Source organism: Sorex fumeus, unplaced genomic scaffold (genome assembly GCF_029834395.1).
Source record: "Sorex fumeus unplaced genomic scaffold, SorFum_2.1 ptg000086l, whole genome shotgun sequence".
Taxonomy (NCBI): Eukaryota; Metazoa; Chordata; class Mammalia; order Eulipotyphla; family Soricidae; genus Sorex; species Sorex fumeus.
In genome coordinates this window covers 39885694-39909198 of record NW_026606143.1, presented here as the reverse complement: position 1 = coordinate 39909198, position 23505 = coordinate 39885694, and the positions used below count along the sequence as shown (strand labels likewise).

The window sequence follows — 23505 nt, the reverse complement described above, 5'->3', positions numbered from 1 at the left end:
CAGTATTGGCTCTAGTCCAGCGGTCATCTGTAAACCTCATTACGTGTCCAGCCCATCTTATTTTTGATGCCTTGGCAAATGAGACAGCGTCCCTGATTCTTGAGTGTTGACGGAGATCGGAACTCTGGATTCTATCTCTCATTTGAGTGAAGCTTGATACTCCAAGCATAGCTCTTTCGATTCCTCTTTGAGAAACCCGAATAGCGTTCTGATCCTGTTTTCGTAGGGCCCAGGTCTCTGAGGCATATGTTAATGCAGGAAGAACAGTGGAATCGAAGAGATGTGTTCGGAGTTGGAGGTTCTTTTTCCTCTTAGTTATTTCTTCAACACTCTTGAAGGCATTCCAAGCCGCTCTCTTCCTCCTGCGTAATTCAGGTGCCAGGTCATTCTTCATGTTGATTTCTCGACCTAGGCGAAATGTGAAGAATTACAATGGCAGCCTCAGGTGTGTCAGAACCTTGCCTTATGCTCACACAATGGCTTTGTCTTGAAGCATTTTGAAAACATCTTCAAAATACCTTTCTGCATGTCTAGGGGCACTGCCCTTGGTAGCACACATACTCCTGCCTTTAATAAAGTATAAAATACTGTGTTAGCTGGGAAGCTGGGAAATACATTCATTTCATTAATTGATTTATCTATTCATTTTAGGGTTCTGGAAATGTACCCCAGTCTGCATATAATATGAGACAAGCACTCTATGGATGAGAACACATTGATTTTATTGACATGGGAAAATTCCTCTCTCCTGATAAAATGTTATTTCCAATAATATATTTTGCTTTCCTTTCTGCCTTGATTGCTGAGAAACCTGTGGTAACTTTTACAGTAAATCTCCAGAGTTATCTGAAGATAGCTCTGTTTTCCTACAAAGCTGTCTCATCGCCTTCACTTACTCCTTGAATCTTGTGCTTTTCATACCTGTTTTTGTGGCTTCTATTCTGTTTCCTAGTGTATGTTATCCAAATAATATGCATATATTTTTCATGAGTTTGGTAAGGAATTAGCTACAGTCTGATAGACAGTTCCTGTCTCCACCATGTCCTCTGGCTAGGACTACACTTGACAATTAAGGTGAGCCAGGGTGTTTGCGAACCATGTAGAATGATGAGAGAGAAGGTAAAAGGAGAAATATCCAAAATTAATATTGCAATAATGTATAAGGTGTTTTCCTTAATAAATACATGTATCTATTAATACATAATATTCCTTCCTAAATACATGTATCTTAATGATCATGTATCACTGTCATCCCTTTGTTCGTCAATTTACTCAAGCAGTCACCAGTAACTTCTCTATTCCTCCCAGAGCAGATATTTTAGCAGCCTTTCCTTACTCTTCTTTACCAACAACTGGAGGCTCATTCAGGGTCAGGGGAATGAGACCTATCATTACTGTTTTTAGCATATCGAATATGCCACGGGTAGCTTGACAGGCTCTGCCTGTGCAGGCGGGATACTCTCGGTAGCTTGCTGGGCTCTCCAAGAGGCATGTATTTATATATTTCTCTCTATTATTTGTTGCCTACTGTCTGAACCCCATCAAATATGGTATGATAATTATGGAAAGTGGGTAGAAAGTGTTTTATAATGTGTTTCACAGCCACTTTGCAGCCGCGTGGTCCGGAAAGCAACCTGGAGTGTGGCAGCGGTTGGGTAGTGGAGGTCGGCTACCAGGACTGGGTCTCTTTGGATGGGGAGAGCTTTCACCCGCCTCAGTTTGGGGTGCCCTAAGTGAAAACAGCCTGGTGCTGAGTTCCATCTTAATGATATTTAACTTTATTTTATTTTAGTTTCTTTATTTTTCTTTCTTTTTCTTTTTCTTTCTTTCTTTTTTTTTTTTTGCTTTTTGGGTTACACCAAGTGTTGCATAGGGGTTACTCGTGGCTCACGCACTCAGGAATTACTCCCTGGCGGTGCTCAGGGGACCGTATGGGATGCTGGAAATTGAACCCGGGTCAGCCGCGTGCAAGGCAAACACCCTACCCTCTGTGCTTTCACTCCAGCCCCCTGTTTTAGTTTCATTTTAATATATTTTGAACACCTCATTGACATCATCATGTTAAAAAGCTTGAAATGGCTCTTTTAAAATCTCAGGCTAGGAAGAAGGAGACGTTACTGGTGCCTGCTCGAGGAAATCGATGAAAAATAGGATGATTGTGATCGTGATATCACTTCCAGGGAAACTTTTTATTATAAATATAATTCATATATTCCAAAGGATAATACTCTTTAGTATAATATCCTACCGGGCTGGAGCGATAGCACAGCGGTAGGGCGTTTGCCTTGCACGCAGCCAACATGGCCGACCCGAGTTCGATTCTTCCGCCCCTCTTGGAGAGCCCAGCAATCTACCGAGAGTATCTCGCCCGCACAGCAGAGCCTGGCAAGCTCCCTGTGACGTATTCGATATGCCAAACACAGTAACAACAAAGTCTCCAATGGAGACGTTACTGGGCCCGCTCGAGCAAAAAGTTATGATGATAATAATTATACCACTAAAAGACCGCTTTTGGATATGCCAGATACTGGACTTTGTGCTCTGTAGATACTTATTTCTTATGCTTACTTCTCATTATTTGCACTAAGAAACCTAGAGCAGGAGAATTGAGGCTAATAAAGACAAGGTAATTGCTACAAGTACCATTGAAAATAGTGGCATCTTCAGGTCCATCTAAGCCCCAGAAACTCACCATACCCAGTGTAAGCAGGAGAGCTGCTAATCTCTCAGGCCAAAGGCCCTCAATGGTCATTCCTGTGCATCTTGATCCTGCCTGGGGATGCTAATACCTTATGCAGTGGCCTCCACAGGAATGAGAAACACACCAGATGAGAGTGACACCTTAGTATGACTAAAGTTGCAGATATAGTTAACAAAAATACAGCCTATGCAGTCAAATAAAACTTTGAAAAACAGTAAGTAATTGTATAGTCCATACAATACTTAGGATATTATAAAGGTAAAGGTAAAGGCCCTCCTGTTGTTCATCAATTTGCTCGAGCGGGCCCAGTAATGTCTCCATTGGAGATTTTGTTGTTACTGTGTTTGGCATATTGAATACATCACGGGTGGCTTGCCAGGCTCTGCTGTGTGGGCAAGATCCTCTCGGTAGCTTGCTGGGCTCTCCAAGAGGGGCGGAAGAATCGAACTCGGGTCGGCCATGTTGGCTGCGTGCAAGGCAAACTCCCTACCGCTGTGCTATCGCTCCAGCCCGGTAGGATATTATACTAAAGAGTATTATCCTTTGGAATATATAAATTATATTTATAATAAAAAGTTTCCCTGGAAGTGATATCACGATCACAATCATCCTATTTTTCATCGATTTCCTCGAGCAGGCACCAGTAACGTCTCCTTCTTCCTAGCCCTGAGATTTAAAAAGAGCCATTTCAATGCTCTTTCAGGATTAGGAGAATGAGACCCATCATTGTTATTGGTATTTGGCATATTGAATACGACACGGGAAGTTTGCCAGATTCTGCCGTGCGGGCAGGATACTTTTGGTAGCCTGCCAGGTTCTCCAAAGGAAAAATAAGATAATAAGATGTTGTGTGGCCGCAAATGCGGCCGCGCGCTTCCGGGAGCTGGGTTTTATAGTCTCTGCTTCTTGGCCGTTGATGGGACCAACCTGGCGCTGGCGGCAGCTGGTGGGTGTGACACCTACCTACTGGAAGATGGAGGGTCTAGGTGGAGAAGGCCCAATGATATAGTGATATATAGTGAACACTTTGTGTTTTATCAAGCAGTGCAAATTAAGAATAAACATGATACGGTGACTTATGTTACATGCTGTGAATCCTCCAGAACCAATCCCTGCTCCTCTGCAAAGATTTTGCCTACTCAGAATTCTGTTGATTATTCAGAGCGGACAAATCAATTCTTCATCAAAGTCTATTGAGTTGACTTGGATATCCTGTTTCTATGTTGCAGCATCCCTCCATCTTCCAAGTAGTCAAATTAGGTTTGTGATAAAGCTGCAAAGTCTAGGTGTCTTGAGTTCTCAAAGCAATGTGGGTAGGCTGAACTATGGTGGTTTTTTCTTGGAGTTCTGTCACTTCTTCCTGGAAATGGTCAAAAACAATACTCAGAGTCCTAGGAGTATGATATGACCTTGTCTCCTTTGCCATATACTGATAGAGCTGCCTCCCTTTCTATAGGGTTTGAGGCACTTCCTCAGAGAAAGAAGGTAGTGCTGAGCAAGTCAAGAAATGACAAATGGCATGCCTCATTAGGTTCAGTCAGGCAGGAAGACCCAGAAGACCTGATACCCATTTCAAGGATGGGTCCACGGGAGAGATAGAGTCAAAAGACCAATCTCCTGAGTTGGGGGAATCTGCAAAGACTTTGTGGAACAGCCTGGCTGAATTCTAATTTCCTGGTAATTTTAGAGTTACAGCAAAGTGAGATAGCTCAGGCTTCCTCGGGTTGAAAGTGTAGTGACCTTGCGTAATTAGCCCTGGATTTGTAAAGTCAGGTGTATAGTCACAGTCTGCATGGCTTAATGTTCTCATGGGCAGGTTGACTCCTCACCTCCTCCGTGTGTTCCACAGAATTCTTGTGAATCTAATAACTGCTTAGTGGAAAGGAAATTATTCATTTTGCAGAAACTGTTATGGTTCCCATGCTAAACTGGGTGTTTAAAAATTCAAATTCTCATATGCCATTGTGTTGCTGTTTTTGCATTTTAATTATTATAGAACCTTTAAGAAAGTTCAGTCATTTAGTAATAATCAGATGCTGATTGCTTAAAGTCTACAAAATGTTTGCAGTTAGAAACCTCAGCCACAGATAATAAATGGTGGGAGTTTATCAAAGCAAGCGGCATATACTTTGCCTCTCGATTTTGATTCAACTGTGTAACAATTTCTACCTGCTGGTTTAAATTGGCCCTGAGAACACCTTTTGTATGAAGCCCACTCACAGCTAGAAGAAACCCGCATCAACTTGACAATAGATTAATATTATCTCCCAGCCAAACAAAGCCCGAAAGCCAATGGGACAGATTGTTCTGTCGACGGTCCCAAACCAAAACTGTGTGGTCTCCTGCTATTTTTAGAACACGAGGGGGCAAGACGTTTCCTTATTGTAAAAATGATCCAATTAAATATGAAGTCGGCCATTGGGAAACTCAGCGTTTCCTTTGAGCACCATTTTTGGAGACCAGTGTTCCTTTCATTAAAGCAAAAAATGAAGCCTACAAAGGTGGCAGCTTTTCAAAGGAGGAATAGAGGGTTCTGTGATTGCTGGGTGACCTGCACCACACAGGCCAGTTGGGGGTCCAGCAAGCTGCACTGCCACCCGCATGCGGTTGAAGAAGTAGTTTGACCTCATACTAAGAATATAGAAAACCTTCTAACTCTGACTTAGCTCTCCGTGAATTTCAACAAAGCCTTTCATTCCATTCGCCCTTTTTTTTAAATAGGCGTATTAGATGTCTTGAATGGAAGCACTGCAGATTTTCTAGAGAGAAATGGTCTAATTTAACAGTAAAGTAGATTAATACTTTGAACGGACTTAAAGCAAAGAAGGCTGAGCATGCATCTTAGGGGCCACTAATCACTCGAAGAGGGAGACTGCCCTCTCATAAAGATGTTGTGTTATCTACAGAACCTTAGACTGAATCTCAAGACTAGAAAACAGTGAGAGAGAAATCCCAAAAAAGAAAAGGCCTAAGTTCAAGTGGGAAATGTTTCTACTAGTGTTCAATGCCAGACTCATCCATGTGGAGCTAGAATGACCTCCTTCTCCTGCCAACTCTGTTATTCTCTGAAGACAAGCAAGTGAGGCATTCCCTGGAGAAGCAGGAGCTCAGAGCATGTAAAAAAAGTGTCATCAAGATAAATAATATTTTGGGCCAGAGTGATACTACAGCAGGTAGGGCATTTACCTTGCATATGGCCCACCTGGGTTTGATCCCTGCATCCCATATGGTCCCCCAAGCACCGCCAGGAGTAATTCCTGAGTGCATAACCAGGAATAACCCCTGAGCATCACTGGATGTGGCCCAAAAAGCAAAAAAAAAAAAACCAAAAGGTAAATAATTTTTTTAATTTCAAACGACTGCCCAAAAAAACGTCAAAATGAACAAAGATCAGGTATGACAAAGGCAAGGGGGAGAATTGAGAGCAGTGAGCTAGCAGAGTTATGTAAGTACAGGATGGGTGCAGGTCTTTAAACAGAATGTTGATCTCTTGATAGCAGTTAATTGTTTTCCTGGGGCAATGGCAAGAACAGGGCTGGCAGTTTAGGTATTCACACCACCTGTGGCTCCAAGCCTCCCCACTGTGCCTCCAAATGGAAAGAATGACTTGATCCCCTCTCCCAGAATCACACTTCATTCTGCTTTGGCTTCCAGTCAGTTTTCCAGTCTCCGCTGTCCTTGTTATCAGCCTTGAAGACTGCCTTCCTTCTCTCTGAATCCCCAGCCTCTTGCACGATGTTGCTGACCTGTAATATAGTTGCCCCTTTCTCCCTCCATCTGAGAATCATCATTCCAGGCTCTGGGTGAGCCTATCCTGACGGACGGCCTTTCTAGACTTGACTGGTTCATCCAGTGGCATCGTTGGCACCAGAAGGTATTATCCTTCCCATGGATGAGCTAAAGGAATCGAGACAGTTTTTAAAACAGGAAGTTTGTTCCTTGGCCTTAAGCATCATGTTGTATTGCTGGAAACAAGCTACCTCTAGCTCAGTGACTTCATCAGTCCCCGAATTCTTTCACAAGTTTGTAAATCAGAAGTCTGGCTTGGCATTTCTGGACTCTGCTTACTTAGGGTTTTAGGAGGCTGAAACAAGGTAACGGCCAGGGCTGTGGATCTCAGCTTCTGGAGCCTGAGTGCTCTTCGAAGCTTGTTGGGGAAACTCAGTTCTTTGCAGTTGTAGGAATGAATTTGACGTGTGTCCCTTTACCTTCAATAAAACAAGACACAGTGAGTCCTCCTCAGGCTTCAAGGCGTTCTGACTTCCTTTCTCTGTTTACTTTATTGCATTTTGGGGTTCAGATGATTCCATTGGGCCCACTTAGATGATCCAATGATCCCCCCCATTTTATTTATTTATTCAAGTAAAACAGAATTTATTGGAGGTTTTGGAAGGGAGGAGGGAGGCAAAATGAAAGAGAGAGAGAGAAAGAGAGAGAGAGTAAAATACCCAAGAGAGAACGTAGGCTTCTCCAAAGGTGGAGAGAGCCCCTACACACACCCCAGAATTAGATATGGAAGCGTGAAAGTCCACATCTCAAGAGGGGAGATGCGGGTGCCACATGTCCTTGGCCATGTGGGCACAAGCCGCACATGGGCTTAGGCAGCATATACGCAGACCTCCCTATTTTTGCTAACACGAGAAGGCCAAGGTCATGGGGTTAGAAATTGTGATTGCTACAGCTGACAACTCTGAATGTGTTCCTATTGGTACATATGTGATTAAGCAAACTTGCTGCCTTCTTTTCTCCTCAAGTTATTTGGGAAGTTTGGGCCATCTGCATAGAACCATAGCTATATTCCTGGTAGGTCTGGAATCCTGTTTAACCTTTTCTTGAGATCGGGCTGAAGTATTTCTTTGAGAAATGGGGAAAGGCATCTCGAGTGCTAATGCCCTGAGCCACGTCTGGCCAGGGGGCATGGTCTATTACTCCTTTCCGTGTCCCTTCACTAACAGCACAGAGCAGAGCTCATGGAAATGCTTATCTGAATAAGTGAATATAGAAATGGGTTGATCCGTGCTAAATGTCTTCCATTAGGAGTTTTTAAACTAATAATTATAATCACTGTTTCCTACCAGCTGTTTCCATATCCCCCCGAAATGTTGGAAGCCATCCTCAATTGTCCAGGCTGTGAGAAGTCATAATTAGAAATAATTTCTGAGAGAGCAGCATGGGGCATTTGCCTAAAAAATTTCCTTCCTAATCATTGATGCTTAGATATGCATCTGCTTCTCCTCCCCATCACTGCTGATGCTTTCCCTTCCTCCAATACTTCTTCAAACTTTACACTGAGATTAGACATTGAATTCGTGGACTTCATTGAATTTGTGCTCTCTTGTTTAAGACTCTACTATGCACTGTCTGCACAGTAGCACTGTCTTCCCATTGTTCTTCGATTTGCTCGAGCGGGCACCAGTAATGTCTCCATTGGGGGACTTGTTGTTACTATTTTTGCCATACCAAATACGTCACGAGTAGCTTGCCAGGCTCTGCCGTGCAGGCAGAATACACTAGGTAGCTTGCCAGGCTCTCCTAGAGGGACGGAGGAACCAAACCTGGGTCGGCCACGTGCAAGGCAAAACGCCCTACCCGCTGTGCTATGTCTCCAGCCCAGACTCTACTACATTTTATTTTATTCTAACTTTTGAAGGACTGGAGCGATAGCACAGCGGAACTGTCAACTCTTTGTACAGTATCTTAAGCATCCTTTGCATTTCCCATTGAGTTATGGAATGTGAATAACTTACCTTTATAACTTGGTATTTATTCCCATACTTTCAACATATATAGAACACATCCATATGTGCAAGTTCACCTGCACATAGAGTATCTTAGTGTGTAAAGGGCATATTGGCTATGGTTTCTAGGAGAATTTCAGAAAAGGCAATGTAACCCTGCAATGTTAGCATTTGGCTTTTGATGAGGTATATCTATTTGTTCTTTTCCAAGATGCTATTTTATAAACCTGAACTCTAAAAAAAAGCACAGTGATAGTAAGCGACCCGCTGAGTACCTAAGCCTAACACAAAAAATAGGGGATAATGAGCAGAGTCAGATGATTCTATGTCACTTTTCCCTTTGCATCCTGGGTGCGGATGGGGGCTTGCCAAAGGCTTCTCAGCACAGGGGAATCAAAGGTAGATATAAAATTCTGGGTGTTGACATTTTCTCTGTCATATATCAAGTTTTGGTTGACTTACAAATTATAAATTGTAATTTGGTTTATACAAGATACCCTGGTGAGTGTGTTTAGCATGAGTTCCCTGGGATCCTCACAAACTCTGGGTACAGGAACCTGCCTTTATGGGCCCGCAGAGTAAGCAGAATATTGTCAGACCCCAGTGACAATATTCTGCTCTCAAGGAAACACTGCTCTCGCTTCTCCAGGTTTCATCCCCGATGTGATGTTCGCTAAACTCACAGCACCTGTGACAACTCCTCACCTCGCCATGTAAAAGTCCCCAAAATTTGTTTCTGCTGCCCCTGACTACATGTTATCCAAATTCAAAGGTTGCAGAAGATTAAGAAAAGTCATCGGTGCTGTGCCAGGATTCTGTTCTAAAAGCCTGAACAAAGGCGCATAGCGAGAGTTAGCCACGCGGCTTTAATTCCCAAACCTTGCTAGAGAGCGGGGCCAATTCCACAGAAAAAAAAATAAACCCTGGAACATATTGGCTTTGCAGCTCAATCAGCTGTGCACTGCCTGGGAGGGGAAGTGTAAAAGTCAAAGTACCAAGAGACCTACTTTCCCTCGCTTCTGAGAGCAGGTTCTTTTAATCAGGTGGAATGAATGCTGGCATGTATTAGGCTACATAACATCACGCATTTGGCCAGTGGCCTTTTACTAAGCTGTACTCAATGTACTACTCCAACAGTGAAGGAAAAGCTTTGGTGGCCCATTTAGAATGAATCCATTTCTAATAAAGGACCGTGGAGCGCTTATTTCTCAGCATAAAGCTGACACACCACAACACACCTGGTGCTCATTTTTTCCCATCCTGAAAATTGCTGATTGAAAGGGAAAAGAGGAGCCTGGCAAAGTCAGCTGATTCTATATCACTGATCCTTCTGCATCCCGGGTGCAGATGGGAGCTTGTCAGAGCAGGCTTTGCTTAGCACAGAGTCCAGAGGTCTTGCAGGCGGGTTTGACCATGTGGGTGGGACTTGAACTGCAAGTCACAGTGCTCCGAAGTGCAGTGGCTTCTGGCAATGGCTCAGACAATGAAATGTAAGCTCGCTGTGTAATAAAAGCTCCTGGGAATGCAGAGGATGCCTGGGCATTAGGCTTTCTCCTCGTGTTTCACATAAATGCATCCTGTTCTCAGGCGGGGGCGAGCAGGGCGTTTGCCCTGGCTCATTCAAATTGAATGTTGGTAAAAGGAGAGTCCTGAGCAAACAGAACAGTCTGGCATCTCCGAAGGCAGGAGCAAGGTTAAGCTGGCGGCTGCGTTCTCTGCTTCTTAGATGTTTGTTTATTTGCTGGCCTCAAGCAGCACCAAAGCTCCTTGCAAAGAGGCATCAAGCAGGCACCCATGCAGGTTTTCCTGGGCTCTCCTGGGGAGTAAATGCCAAGGCTTCGTAAGTGGCTTCACCTGTTGTACCCCAGCCTCCGGGGAGAATGTTTCGCTGGAAGAGAACGCTCCTCCAGAGAGGCAGTTCGTATTGTGTTTTTCTTTTGTTCTTTATCAATGCTACTGCTTTAACTTTGTCACAGCGAGAGTGAGCCAAGCGCCCGTAAAGAGCTTTTGGCAACAGGCTTTGCCCATTCGTTATACCAGGAACTAATCACCAGCAGCCACGCTCGCTAGCTCACTAGTCATGTGCTGTCAGGAATAAAGACAGTGTAGGGCAGTGAACCTGAACTTGGCCCGTTCATCCATACTGCATTGAGTGATTGCATGCAGTGGAGTCAAATGCCACTCGGGACTGAAGAACTCGCATCATCTTGCATTCCTGCTGGATATAGTAGGAAGGACCCTTGACAGAATCCAGTAATTAAAAGGTAAACCATGAAGTGTGTGCTGTGTGGAGGAGGATGTGGGCTGAGGGGACATAGCACAGGGAAGAGAGACTTAGATTTCGTGTCATTTGGACCAGTGTGCTCCTTAGGTTTTTCTTGGCCAGTGGATCAGAAGAACGGGAGAGATTTGGACTTGCTGCTTAGAGAGGACTCTAGTGCAGAAGTTACTTTTATACTTGATACGTGATAATGACTCTCATCCCACAGTTCTCAAAGCAGAGTGGTACTTGCACTGCCAGAGTGGGAATATTCTCCTGGAATCTGGATGCAAGGAAAAGTTTTGAACGCAGAGATGCAGTAGTACACATTGTTGTCTGGTATCTTTCTGGTGAGATCTCATCTTGAAAATTTATTCGGTGTTTTCCGGTCATGGGTGGTTCTGCTTTTTAATGTTTTCGAATTCAATTCTGATATTGAATCAGAAACGGCTTTCAGAGGCACAAAAATACTGGGAAATGTGACATTTTCTTTAACATCCTTGGTAAAGGCATGCGTCACTGCCGTCCCTTTGGGGAGCATCTTGATAAGAGGTGAAGTTCCAAGCTGAATCATGTCATCTGCTTAATGAAATGGAGTGCCATCTATGTAAATGATTTTTACCTGGGTTGGGTTTATATTAAGACCCTCTGAAGTGAGCAGAGTCGCTTGGCAAAGTGTGTTGTATGCAAGTTATTAGTGCAGTTTGTGACTGGGAACATAGCTTTTGCTTAATAAATCTCCGGTCCTGCTCTTTCAACCCTCTGCATTAAAAATAGAAGGATGGGTTTTCAATTCAATTAGGCAGCCAGAGTTGCCTGCAGGAAGAGAAACTGCAGTTCCGTGGGCTCGTGGACAGCGTGTGCCCCTTGATTCTAAAAGTCTCATGTTAAGTTGTGATTTTAAAATAAGTCTGTGGCTCTTTAAATCTTCGGCATCTTTTCCATGGTGGATCCTATACAGCTGAATATCTGTTTCAATTGCCACTAGAATTGAGTAAACACATTATGATAGTTTGCGACATATATATATACTCATTACATGTGCATTTCTATACATTATTTTTTATACTTCTGTCTGTATGTATGTATATTCCAGGAGATTTCATTTGAACAGTTAGATTGAAAGCAATCGATGAGAGGTGAAGTTTGGATCTGTCATCAGCAGAAGGAATGGAACATAGAATAGCGTACAGCTTTCCTGGCACAAAAATATGTGTTCTGAGAAAGAAGAGAAATGCCTGTGTGTGTATCATCCAGTGGTACTTCTTTTCAGCAACAATGCTGGTGATTACCTGCAGATGCATCCCAGCAGGGTGTGTAGATTGCTGCTTCTGTGCCAGAAACTGTGTCTGATCTGAGAATGAGAGGCAGGACTGGAGACAAAGCCTTAGCGAGGGTTCACTCTTGGGGAGAGACCGACATTGAAATTGGAATCTGTGCTGGCACGGGAATCAATTCACGGTAACTGGGCAGGCAAAACAAGTTTAACTGATGGCTAACTTTTCATTATTCTGAGCTTGTACTTAGATGTTTTCCACCTTCCCTGATTCTCTGCCTCACTTTTTACTTGTGGGACCAGTTAGGTTTTTCGGAGGAGTACATTTTTTTTTTTTAGTGAGTTTTCAAAGGTGCAAGTTCAGAGTTGGAGAGAGAGTACAAGGATTGAGGCGCTTTCCTTGCATGCGGCCAAACCTGGCTCTGACTCTGGAACTGCATATAGCCTCCTGAGCACCAAGCTTGGGAGCACTGAGCTCAGCACTGATCACTGAGCCAGTAGTCCCTGAGCACAACTGGGTATGACTCACCCCCCAAATAAAAAAAAGTTATAAATATATTTCATGAACTATTTGGTAATAAAATATCCAACGGAAAGCAAATGAGTTGTAAGAGATATTAAGAACCTTTTAGAAATATGGTTTGAGTAATGCAGACTGAGTTTAGAAAAGGGCAAGCTGAAATAGCAGAGCCTAACGGGATTCATATAAGTTGTCCTTCATTTTCAAGTGAAATTTCAATTTTATTAGCTCAATACCTTTAATTAGTGTATACAGAGCTGCCTCCGAGTCTCAAGTAGGGAAAAAAGCTAAATCTGTACTTCAGAATATTTCAGTTAATTTGTACAATCAATTAAATTTGTGTTATGTGAATTATTTAGCTTGAACTAAAGCAATTGACACGTTTGCAGACCCAACTCCTGGTGTCTACAAGTTGCTGCAATAACCATTTATTTGAGGGTCCAACTTGACCCTGCTTACTATAACATTCAAGAAGAGCTTCATGAAGCTGCAAGTCAGGAATGTGTGAGTTTGATTTATGTCTGGGACTGATTTATCGAAGCAATTGTGATTATCTTCTATTTATAGAGCAGTCTTTTTTTTAAAGAGCTCTGAGTATTTTTTGGACATTATCTAATTCGCAGAACACCACAAGGAACTAGAGAGTTCATACTATCTCACCCGGAAGTAGAATTGACACAGGGTAGAGAGGTAAAGCAATTCATGCAAGGTGATTTGGAAACACTCTGACACATAATGAGGAAGTGACCAAGGTGAGCTCTGTGGATGGATCTGGAGAGTTCTAGAATTCTGTGGTCTCTCTGTCAGCCCCTGGGAACTCTTCGCTCAAGAGGAACAGGTGGGCCCATTCCATATGTTTGTGGCTCTCAGATTTCAGTGGCCTGTTTGACATGGGGGCAGATGCCTTGGAGTGAAAGTGATGTGGCACAGACTTGAGGACTGTGATGCTGGCTCCTTGCATTAGCAGCTGGTCCTGGAGGTGTTTGCAACCCTGCAGAAGGCAGAATGCCACATGACTTTCCCATGTTTGCCCTTGACAAGCATGTGAGCCCTCCCAGAGCTGCGCACTACGGTGGAGGAAAGTAGGCTGCATTCCCTTCTCTGATAGAGAAAACTTCTTTCTGCGTTTCAGCTTCTACGCATAAAGATAGGCTAAGCTTATTCAAGTTGAATTAAAATTAAAAGCTTCGAGCAAAGTGTTGTCTTACACTCATGAGGACATATTTATTGACTTTCCCCAGTTAAGTGCTTATTTTTGAAAAAAAAATTGTTTCCCATCTGCAAGAAAATGCTTTCACTTACTAGAAGTTCCATACGTCTCATATTGGTGGGAGGGGGCATAATTTCAGTTTTGAAATAGACAAGAAATCACTTGTGATTAGAACATTATTTAAAGTTTTGTATTCACAAGTAGTTGAATCACAAGGTGAAGACCTTCCAGAAGCTCGGTTTAGGTTGAGAGTGTCCTGGCTCTGATCAGATCGAAAATTACTGTTTATAATTTTGAGGGGGCTGGAGCAATAGCACAGTGGGTAAGGCATTTGCCTTGCATGCGGCTAACCCAGGCAACCTGGGTTCGATTCCTCGACCCCTCCCGGAGAGCCCAGCAGGCTATTGAGTATATTTTGCCCGCATGGCAAAGCCTGATAAGCTCTCCGTGACATACTCGATAGGCCGAACACAGTAACAACAAGTCTCACAATGAGACATTACTGGGTCCACTCAAGTAAATTGATAAACAACGGGAGGACAGTGAGAGTGACAGTGATAATTTTGAGGTATAGTTGAGGCAATTGGGTCCTAAGAGGAAGGTGGAAGGAAAGAAACTACAGTTACATTTTTCAAGGACTTGATTAACATAATCAATCAAAAGGTCTTGGTGCATGACCTGGCACCCAGTGGTGCTCTGTCTCACATGAAATCTTAACCAAGCAGGAAGCAGCTAGAACCAAAGTCACTGGGGAAGTCAGTTGTCCTGTACTGTGGGATCTTGTAGGAGACACTAAAGACCTGAGGAACCAGGTCTGGTGGAGACTGAATGATCCCAGAGAATCTATATGGGGCTATTTCAACCCCCATGGAAAAAAAGGATCAGAAGCAGGGAGATTTCTGAGAGCAGAACACAAGGGTCTCTGTTAGCTTGCAAGGTAGCCAAAATCGGCTGATGAGGAGTTGTGGAATGTGGGAAAGAGAGAAAGGACGCTCTTTTCCTGTGATTGTGTACACTGGGTACACACTGGGTGTACACTGGGTACACAAGAAGCGGTAGCCAGAAGCAGAGGACAGACAACCACAGAGACAGCCTAGCAGACCAGTGATGCCGGGCGTGTGGAAAGTGGAGGATGGTGCCTCCCCTGGGGTTGTAGGGGCATTTCTCCTCTGCATCAGACACTTTCCAAGCACAGGGGAGTACAGGATTATTGTTTGCTGAACAAAAGCACAAGTTGGTGCTTGCTGTTGCATCCATCCTATTCCCACCCCTCCCCCCTCCCCCCCCCCCCCCCCGTCAGCCTGCCTACCGGATTACTGGCAAATGTGAGCAATGACTCTACCCTCATCCCCGATTTTAAAATTGTTTCTGCCACACAGCCCTGGCATTCCCTATCCCTCCACGTACTTTCTTTTAATCAGAGGAACTTTGTACCATGGGACAAGACTATAATCAGACATCACTCAAGGATGAAGAAGCACGTATTTGACAGTGGTCCCAGCACCCTATTCCATCCAGCCTAGGTGTGTCACAGGCTCTGTGGCTGCATTCATGTAATTTTTAAAAATTTTTTATTAGTGAAACACCATGAGGTATAGTTGTAGACTTACAAATTTTTGTGCTTGGGTTTCAGTTATACAATGATTTAGTACCCATCCCTCCACCAATGCCCATTCTCTACCACCACTGATCCCAGTATCCCTCCCACCCCCCATACCCCTCCTCCTACCCTGCCTCTGTGGACTCGTGTAATTTTTACCCTTAGACAGCCATACAAGGATAAAATCACCCAAGGACACATTTTTTCAGGTCTATCTTGTCATTGTAGCACATGACTTTGTGTTTTCATTATTTGTCAATCACTCAAATAGATAGGCTACCTATTAGCATACTAGGCATTTGGGAAACTGTAAAGAATAAGCAACGCAGAAGAATGTGTGTTCGTGGGCTCTCCGGTCGACCCTCTCTCACTGCCTGTGTTTGGTGCTCTTGAGTCGCTGTGTATGGATTGGATCGGGATGGCTGTTGGTGATGGGCAGGCGAAGGAAGAACAAGGACCAAGCTGGTTGTTGATTAGTTTCCATTTATTGAATCTCTCATTTCTCCCGTCTCACACACTCTTCCTTTCTAGCCCCTCATCCCTCAATTCCAGCTCTCCTGATTCTGCCTCTCCCCCACTGTCTCTCTACCCCTCGTCCTCACCCTCTGGGCCCAGGCTGCACCCAGTCTGATAGCAAAATCAACATAAGAAAACCCTTTCTGACTGCCTCAGGCTCAAGGGTGGAAACACCACCTAGGGGTATTCCTCTTCTCCTAACATCTTTTTTTTAGTAGTTAATACTGCTTTTATATCAATTTTAATTATCAGTGATAAAAAGTGATATATCAGTTAATATTTGCAATAAAATTAAAATAATCAGCATTCAGTGATATATTCAAAGCTTGATTCTATATTATATTTGTGTCCATTATTTTTAATTTTTTTATATTTTATAACTTTATTTTTTTTTTAATTAGTGAAACACCATGAGGTACAGTTTTAGACTTACAAACTTTCGTGCTTGGGTTTCAGTTATACAATGATCAAGTACCCATCCCTCCACCAGTGCCCATTCTTCACCACCAATGAACCCAGTTACCCTCTTCCCCCCTCCCCCACACCTCTATGGCAGGGCATTCCCTTTTGCTCTTTCTTTCCTTTAGGGTGTTCTGGTTTGCAATAGAGGTAGTCCTAACATCTCAATTGGCCAGACCCATCTCAATGCCAGGGGGTTCTAGGAAATAAGGGCAGCTGAGGCTTAGGTCAAGAGAACAGATGCCCAGGAGGAAAATATCATTTAGAGTCAATTGACACCTACATTACAAAAGCATACCATTTACTGTCTTCCTGTGCCCATACAAAAAGGACATTTCTCTGAAATGCAAAAGACTTAAGGAGAAGAGAAAAACAATATTTACAAGTCAACAGAGCACAAAGAAAGAAGTTACAAATAAACACAGAGGAATAGGAGCACTGTGATGGGAATAACCCAAATAAACCTAAGCTCCCTGCTGTAAGGCAGAAAAGACAAACCAATGTTATCCTACAGGAAACATTTGGTGAATGAATGACTTGATGCTAGCTCATCTTTTTTATATCCCCTTTCTGGAACTCCTTCTACCTGACCATGGTAGAAACTTACATCCTATGCTCCCCAAACAAGAGTAAGCCTTTGAGGGCCATGCATTATGCCATACTTTTAAAACAAAACACTCATGAAATAGAATAGCACCTCAAACGTGTGGAGGTACTTAATTAATATTTGTAAACCTGAAAGTATAGCCCCTAAATATAACATACACATTTGTAAAAACTCATTTAGGGCATAACAAGGAAACAGAAAAGTTCTCTAATTATAAAAATGGACTTGAATTCTCAGTTCTCAAACATGGTGGTTAGCCCACCTCTTCCCCAGCAGATACTTGAAGTATCTAGGGGCATATTTGTGGTCACATCCTGTGGGAATGGACAGTGCTGGATATTTTCAGTACTAAGTATTCTGCAGTGCACAGGAAACACCTCCAGGAGAGAATTAATCACCCCCAAATGTCATTAGTATAGAAGTTGAGGAACTCCGATTTGAAAGCACCACATTATTTTGAGTGCAGTTTTTTAAAAATTTTATTAATTTTTATTAGTGAAATTCCATGAGGTAAAGATGTAGACTTACAAATTTCTGTGCTTGGGTTTCTATTATACAATGATCAAATGCCCATCCCTCCACCAGTGCCCATTTTCCACCACCATGGATCCCAGTATCCCTCCCACCCCCATCCCCCCCATCCCACCCTGCCTCTGTGGCAGGGCATCCCCTTTTGTTCTCTCTCTCCTTTTGGGTGTTGTGGTCTGCAAAAGAGGCATTGAGTGGCAATCATGTTCAGTCCATAGTCTACTTTCAACATGCATCTCCCATCCTGGGAGGATCCTCCAAACACCCTTTATTTGGTGCTCCCTTCTCTATCTGAGCTGTCCTTTCCCCTAGAATGCCCGGCTGGTACTGATCTCGGCTATTCTTGGGTATTAATCTCCTATTTTGTTACTTTATGTCCCCCAGATGAATGCAATCTTTTTATGTCTATCCCTCTCTTTCTTACTCATTTCGCTTAGCATGATACTTTCCATGTAGTACCACTTGTATGTAAATTTCATGACTTCATCTTTTCTAACAGCTACATAGTTTGAGTGCAGTTTTAATATTTGTCTATACTTCCCATTGGCTGGAGCGATAGCACAGTGGGTAGGGCATTTGCCTTGCATGTGTTTGACCTGATTCTGATTCCTCCATCCCTCTCAGAGAGCCTGGCAAGCTACTGAGGGTATCTCACCTGCACGGCAGAGCCTGGCAAGCTCCCCGTGGCATATTTGATATGCCAAAAACCATAACAACAAATCTGCCGATGGAGACATTACTGGTGCCCACTTGAGCAAATCGACGAACAACAGGAGGACAGTGTTACAGTGCTCCATTAAACTCAGTGTTCTGGCAGTGGGTTGTCTTACTCGTGTTCATGTCCCCCAGGTTCAGCATAACACCTGACATAGATTAGCCTTTTAATAAATGACGACTGAATTGATGAATGAATGAATATTAATGATGCCCAAAAAGGTGCTCCAGTATCCTCTTTGGAGCTGCATCAAAATTAGCAACTGCATTTGTAATCAAGGCCTCGACATTAGGGTCAATGTCAGGCTGTGAAAGCAGAGATGGCAGCCCTACATTCTTGCTTGTATTTAAGGCCACTGGGCCACGTGTCACATAATATTAGCAATGAAGGGGATGAGAGGTCATTCCCATCAACCCCCTTTAATTATAGGTGAAGCAATAAAAACCCAGGAGGGTAAATGACTCCCCTAAGGTATCATGGGCAAATGGCAGAGCCGGGAGCAGAAACATTTCTGACTGAGTCTTGGCATGTGTTCGCTCTGCTAAGCTGTCTCCATTATACCAGCCTGACGAGAACTGGCACCGCAGAGTGCTCATAATGATTTCACGGGGCGCCATCCCCAATGTAGTATTAATGTGACACATAGAAATTCTCTCTTTTCCCATATTGTAGAATTTGACCTTAAGCTAATATGCTAGGCATTATCGTTATCCTTACAGATTCATGGGTTGGAAGTGAAGTCCTGGGTTGGAATCTTGATCACCACCTGCAGAGGCCCTGGATTCTGGGAAAGGAGTGCAAATGAGGATCGCAGCTAGCTGGGCTTTTCTCTAAAGGCATCACAGGGGGGTCCTGACACGCTCTTGTCTCTGCCCTTTTTCATTTTAGAAGAATTTCCTAAAATGGATTATTAGTTGCGAGTGATCCAGAGTTACACAATCAGATAAATTTAGCAAATGCAAGAGTAAACAAAAATAAGCAGGTGTGTTTGCAGAAGGACATCTCAAGAGTTTTTCCTATGCAATCGCGTCTTTCCAAGAGGGAGCTGTAATCCAGGACTGCTCTGAAGCTTATTAATTGAGAGGTAATTTCCATTCCCCACTGGCGTTTCTCAGTGTATCATTTGAAAATGCTCTGCCACCTCTTCCCATCTATGGAATTGTTAGAGGAGCCGCAGGACCACTTAGGACTCACAGGGGCTTTTAGGTAGACTTTTGAGGGTTCACATGCTCCCCTGCAGTGCCCCATCCCTCCTTTTCAAAGAGACTCTCACAAGGATTTTGTTTTTCTGTTCCTCACAATTTCCCAATTGCAAACCAAGGTTTCTGAAAGAGTTGCTCCTAGAAATAGTTATTGAAGTGTCTGAAAGTGGACAAAACCCTGGGCTTGGGGTCAGAGGATGTTGCCTTGGCAAGTCAGCTAATATGTCTTGGTTATCAGTGAAATCAGACATGATTTCCTTGTCTTATATGCAGAGTTTCATTGTGATCCGGGAAGAGAATAGGACTAGTTAGCTTAAAGAACATGAAGAAATAGCACGTAGGGGCGGGAGCAATAGTACAGTGGCTAGGCTGTTTGCCTTGCATATGGCTGACCCGGGTTCGATCCCTAAAATCCCATATGGTGCTGTGGGCCTGCCAGAATTTACCCCTGAGCACAGAGAATACAGAGAACACCACCGGGTGTAGCTCCCAAACCAAAAATAAAAATAAATTTCACCTCTTCCATCTAGTCTGTACAGTGAAACTTGAGATTAGCAAGGTCAGTTCACTTTTCCACCTGTTGGCCTAGGATTCAGTGCTTCTAAGAGCATAGCCACTGTTCCATAGTCCCAAGGACCTCAAGCCTTCAATTACTTCACATAGTGGTCCCGAGAAGAATATTTAAATTGACTTGAAGTTCCAATAAAAGATTAGTGGGATATCACATAAGAAAGATGTTCCCCTTTACATTCTTACAGAGGGAACCGGACTGTATAATTTGTATATGTTGCTTGATACCAGAGACCAAGGTGAACCTTAAAGAAAGCCTATTAGCATTAATAAACAATGAAAAAGGAGAATTAATCCAGATTACCATTGAACTCAATAACAAAATCGGCCTCATAACCTACAAGAGAAGATGTGAAGAGAAAGAGGAACTTTATTTGAAAAAGTTGTCCAAAGGAGTTTTAAATGATGCTCTGGCTATTTTACAAAAAGATTCCTCTTACTGCAAATACTGAATCTTCATTAGCAGATCATTCAGAAATCTGCAACATGCACAGGTGAAATATGAAAAAACCATCAACATGGTGAGTGGCACATTAGAATAGCTTTTACTTGGCATGTATGAGACTTTAGGTTTGATCCCAAGCATGGAATATATTTTTTAATGTAGGAGTACTGCTATTTATTCAGCCACTGATTAGCTGATTGAATTGGGCATGAACTCCACCTTACATTTTTTCCATTTTTTATAATTTTATTTATTGGATCACCGTGAGAGCAGTTACAAAGCTTTCGGGTTTAAGTCTCTGTCATACAATGAAACACCTACACCTTCACCAGTGCCCATTCTCTACTCCAAAAAACCCCAGTATACCCCTGTCCCACACTCTCCACCTACCCTACCTGTGGGAAAGATGATTTCCACAACTACCTAATTTTTGGCCGTTTACTTTCTTGGTAAACTTTGCCCCAAGTTTTGGGGTCTGGCCAAAGGCACAGCAGCAATTTTGGGGTATCTGAAAGCCTGAAGGTGCCATCAGGCTCTGATGCACTCCCCTCACAGATACAGAGTGACCTGCTGGCAGCACCATACCCCCGGGATATTTTTTTAAAAGAAAAAGGAGGAAGAAGAGTGAGTTCTTGCTTTCAGGTGAGTTTTACACTTACATGCCTCTTGCTCCTCTTCATTGAACTCGATGACTTTCAAGTTCACAGGGATCTAAAACCCCACTTAGGAAATCAGAGAAAGAACAAGGGAATCATAGAAAGAACACAGGTATCTGCTTGTTCATTGGTAACAAATCTCAACCCTTCAGAGTGAAATCATATTGTCACACCTAATCTCATAACACCTGGAAACAGCTCAGTGCTGCTGAAATTGCCACCAAGTGAAATTACTGTTTGAACAATGAAGTACACAACATCCATTTCTGTGGAAAGGAACATGAGGAGGGGTAAACTGGGGGAGAATTGGCACCCAAATAGAGAGCAAATGATTTATGCAGAAGTGATCAGAGAAGCATTAACGAGCAGCCAAGGAGAAAAGTGTGTGAATGGATTGATCAGTAGGGACCTTTCTAATTCTCGTGGTTCAACCTTGAGTTTATTAGTCTGGTTTCTGTAAGATTCTGGGGTTTGCCTAGTCCTCGCCAAACTTGTGTATCATGGCTGAGTGCTTGTTCATATGAACCAAAGTGAATCTGAGTGAATGATCTGCTTCTCTGTTCTTCTGTAGTCAACTATTTTTTTTGTCGTGAAAATGCCTCAGCATCTCTTGTATATTTGACCTCTTATGCCCCAAGCTACAAAGGGACTATCAGTGGAGGTTGAAGAAGTGAAACACAAGGGACAAAGACTTGTTTCATCAAGAGCGGTACCTGGAGATGGGATAAATGAATGACAGGGCTCATCAGAAGAGGAAATTGTACTACAGAGATATAGCTATTCTTATGGGGAGAGGCTCACCCTAAAGAACCATAATGAACAATTTGTATTTTCTGCTGATTATCCCTATCAGGAGAAAAAAAAACATTTGCCTAACATTTAACTGTTATACTAGAAAGGAATCAAAACACACCGTCACTGGCAAATGTGACATAAAGGAAATAATTCCATATTTTATGGAAGGCCATTTTTTGTACCGTATTTAGTTTTAACTATGTGCTCATGGGGTTGCACTAGTCTTTTAATTACCAGGGTAAGAACATCATACAATAATAGAAAGGCCATCCTTTGTCTCTGTGTGAGATGACTGTGTAATGGTATCAGCAAGCATTTTACTAACAAAATTCACAAATGAAACCTTGATAAATGTTTTCCACTGTTCCAGATCTCATGAACCTCCCTGGGGCCCAGGTACATTAAACTCAGGTTAACACCATTTCGGGCAAACGTGGTGATTAAAAGCTGTTCATTTCTACTTTATGGCATTAAATCTAAGCCTCTAGGAAATTCTAAGACATTAAATAATGCGAAAGCGACCAGCTGAAAGATGCACAAAGGAACATGAGGTTTATTGATTATAAAGTGAAATGAATCTCACCAAGAGGCAGGGAGATTGTGGAAAGAAAGTTATGTGTGTGAAGAGAGGTTTTTAATAAGGTGTCATGATTGAAGCGAGGAGTGTGAATCAAGTAAATAAGAAAAAGATAATTAAAACAAATTAATCATGGATCAACATCTTGCTGGAAATCCCTCTTGTTTATGAGATTTAATAAAAATCGTATTAATAGTGCTACTGTTCCTAATTCAATGAGCTTGTATAATTTCAGGAATTGTATTTATTTTCCCTATAATACAATTCTCTGAGGCCTAAATGAGCAGTTTGAAATTCCAAGACACATTGTGCCTTCCCTTTCTTCCCCGTTTGCCTGTGCATATGATCTGTCGTGGTCATCATCTCAGTACATCTGATAACTGTGATCTCTGTCTGTGGTTACAATTAGTCTTTAGTTGCCATTGTGATAAATCTTCCTTTGCTGGCTTTACATTACCCCTGGAGTGGAAGGATCCCTCCCCTCCCCAACAAAAGTAGTATAAAGAATGGAAATACTTTTGTTCCAGTTGTGCTGGGAATAAATCCTTGGCCTTGTTACATGCAAAACATGAAAGCTGCCACTGAGCTACATCCCGACAATGTTAGTACTTTACTGCATGTTAGGCTTCAATTTAAAAAGTTTTTTTTTTTTTACAAAAGGCTGTTCTTTAAACACAACTTACACTCTACTGAATGTACGGAAGTTTATTTCTTAAGGATCTGTGAATTTTAAATATGTAATTATGTAATGAACAGGAGCAAATACCTCATTTTTTGTGAGGCCTTACAGGATATTCCTTATTCTTATTCCCATTATATAGATTGCCACCACAAATAATTGATTATATTCTATCCTGCAGCTACTGATGTGACTTTGCCAATATTTCATTCATCCCAGATTCATCTGCTCCAAGTCCATTGAAGGAGAAAAAGAAATTGTTACTGCTGTAAAAGTAAAATTAAAAATGGAGTCTAGTGAATTACCAGCTTTGGTTGTACTATGTTGACATTAAGTACAATGTTAAATACTATATTAAACTTCAGTTTTGAAAAGGAAAAATAAGGTCATATGGGGAATAAAGGATAAGTTAGGGTCTTTGCAGGTTTTTTTTCCAGTTTGAGAACAGAAC

The 23505-nt window shown here is 42.6% G+C and overlaps 1 protein-coding gene across 4 annotated transcripts in view; it reads left to right on the top strand.

The window, feature by feature from the left end:
* Positions 1–23505, top strand: part of FRMPD4 (FERM and PDZ domain containing 4) — a 600685-nt gene that overhangs the window by 243468 nt on the left and 333712 nt on the right. The window contains exon 1 of one of the 4 annotated variants that reach the window (XM_056131358.1): positions 10357–10703. The exons of the other annotated variants lie outside the window; for them this stretch is intronic. The gene's annotated coding sequence lies outside the window, so the exon portion shown is untranslated. Of the gene's footprint in view, positions 1–10356; positions 10704–23505 lie in introns of those variants that run through there. 4 annotated transcript variants of the gene reach the window in all.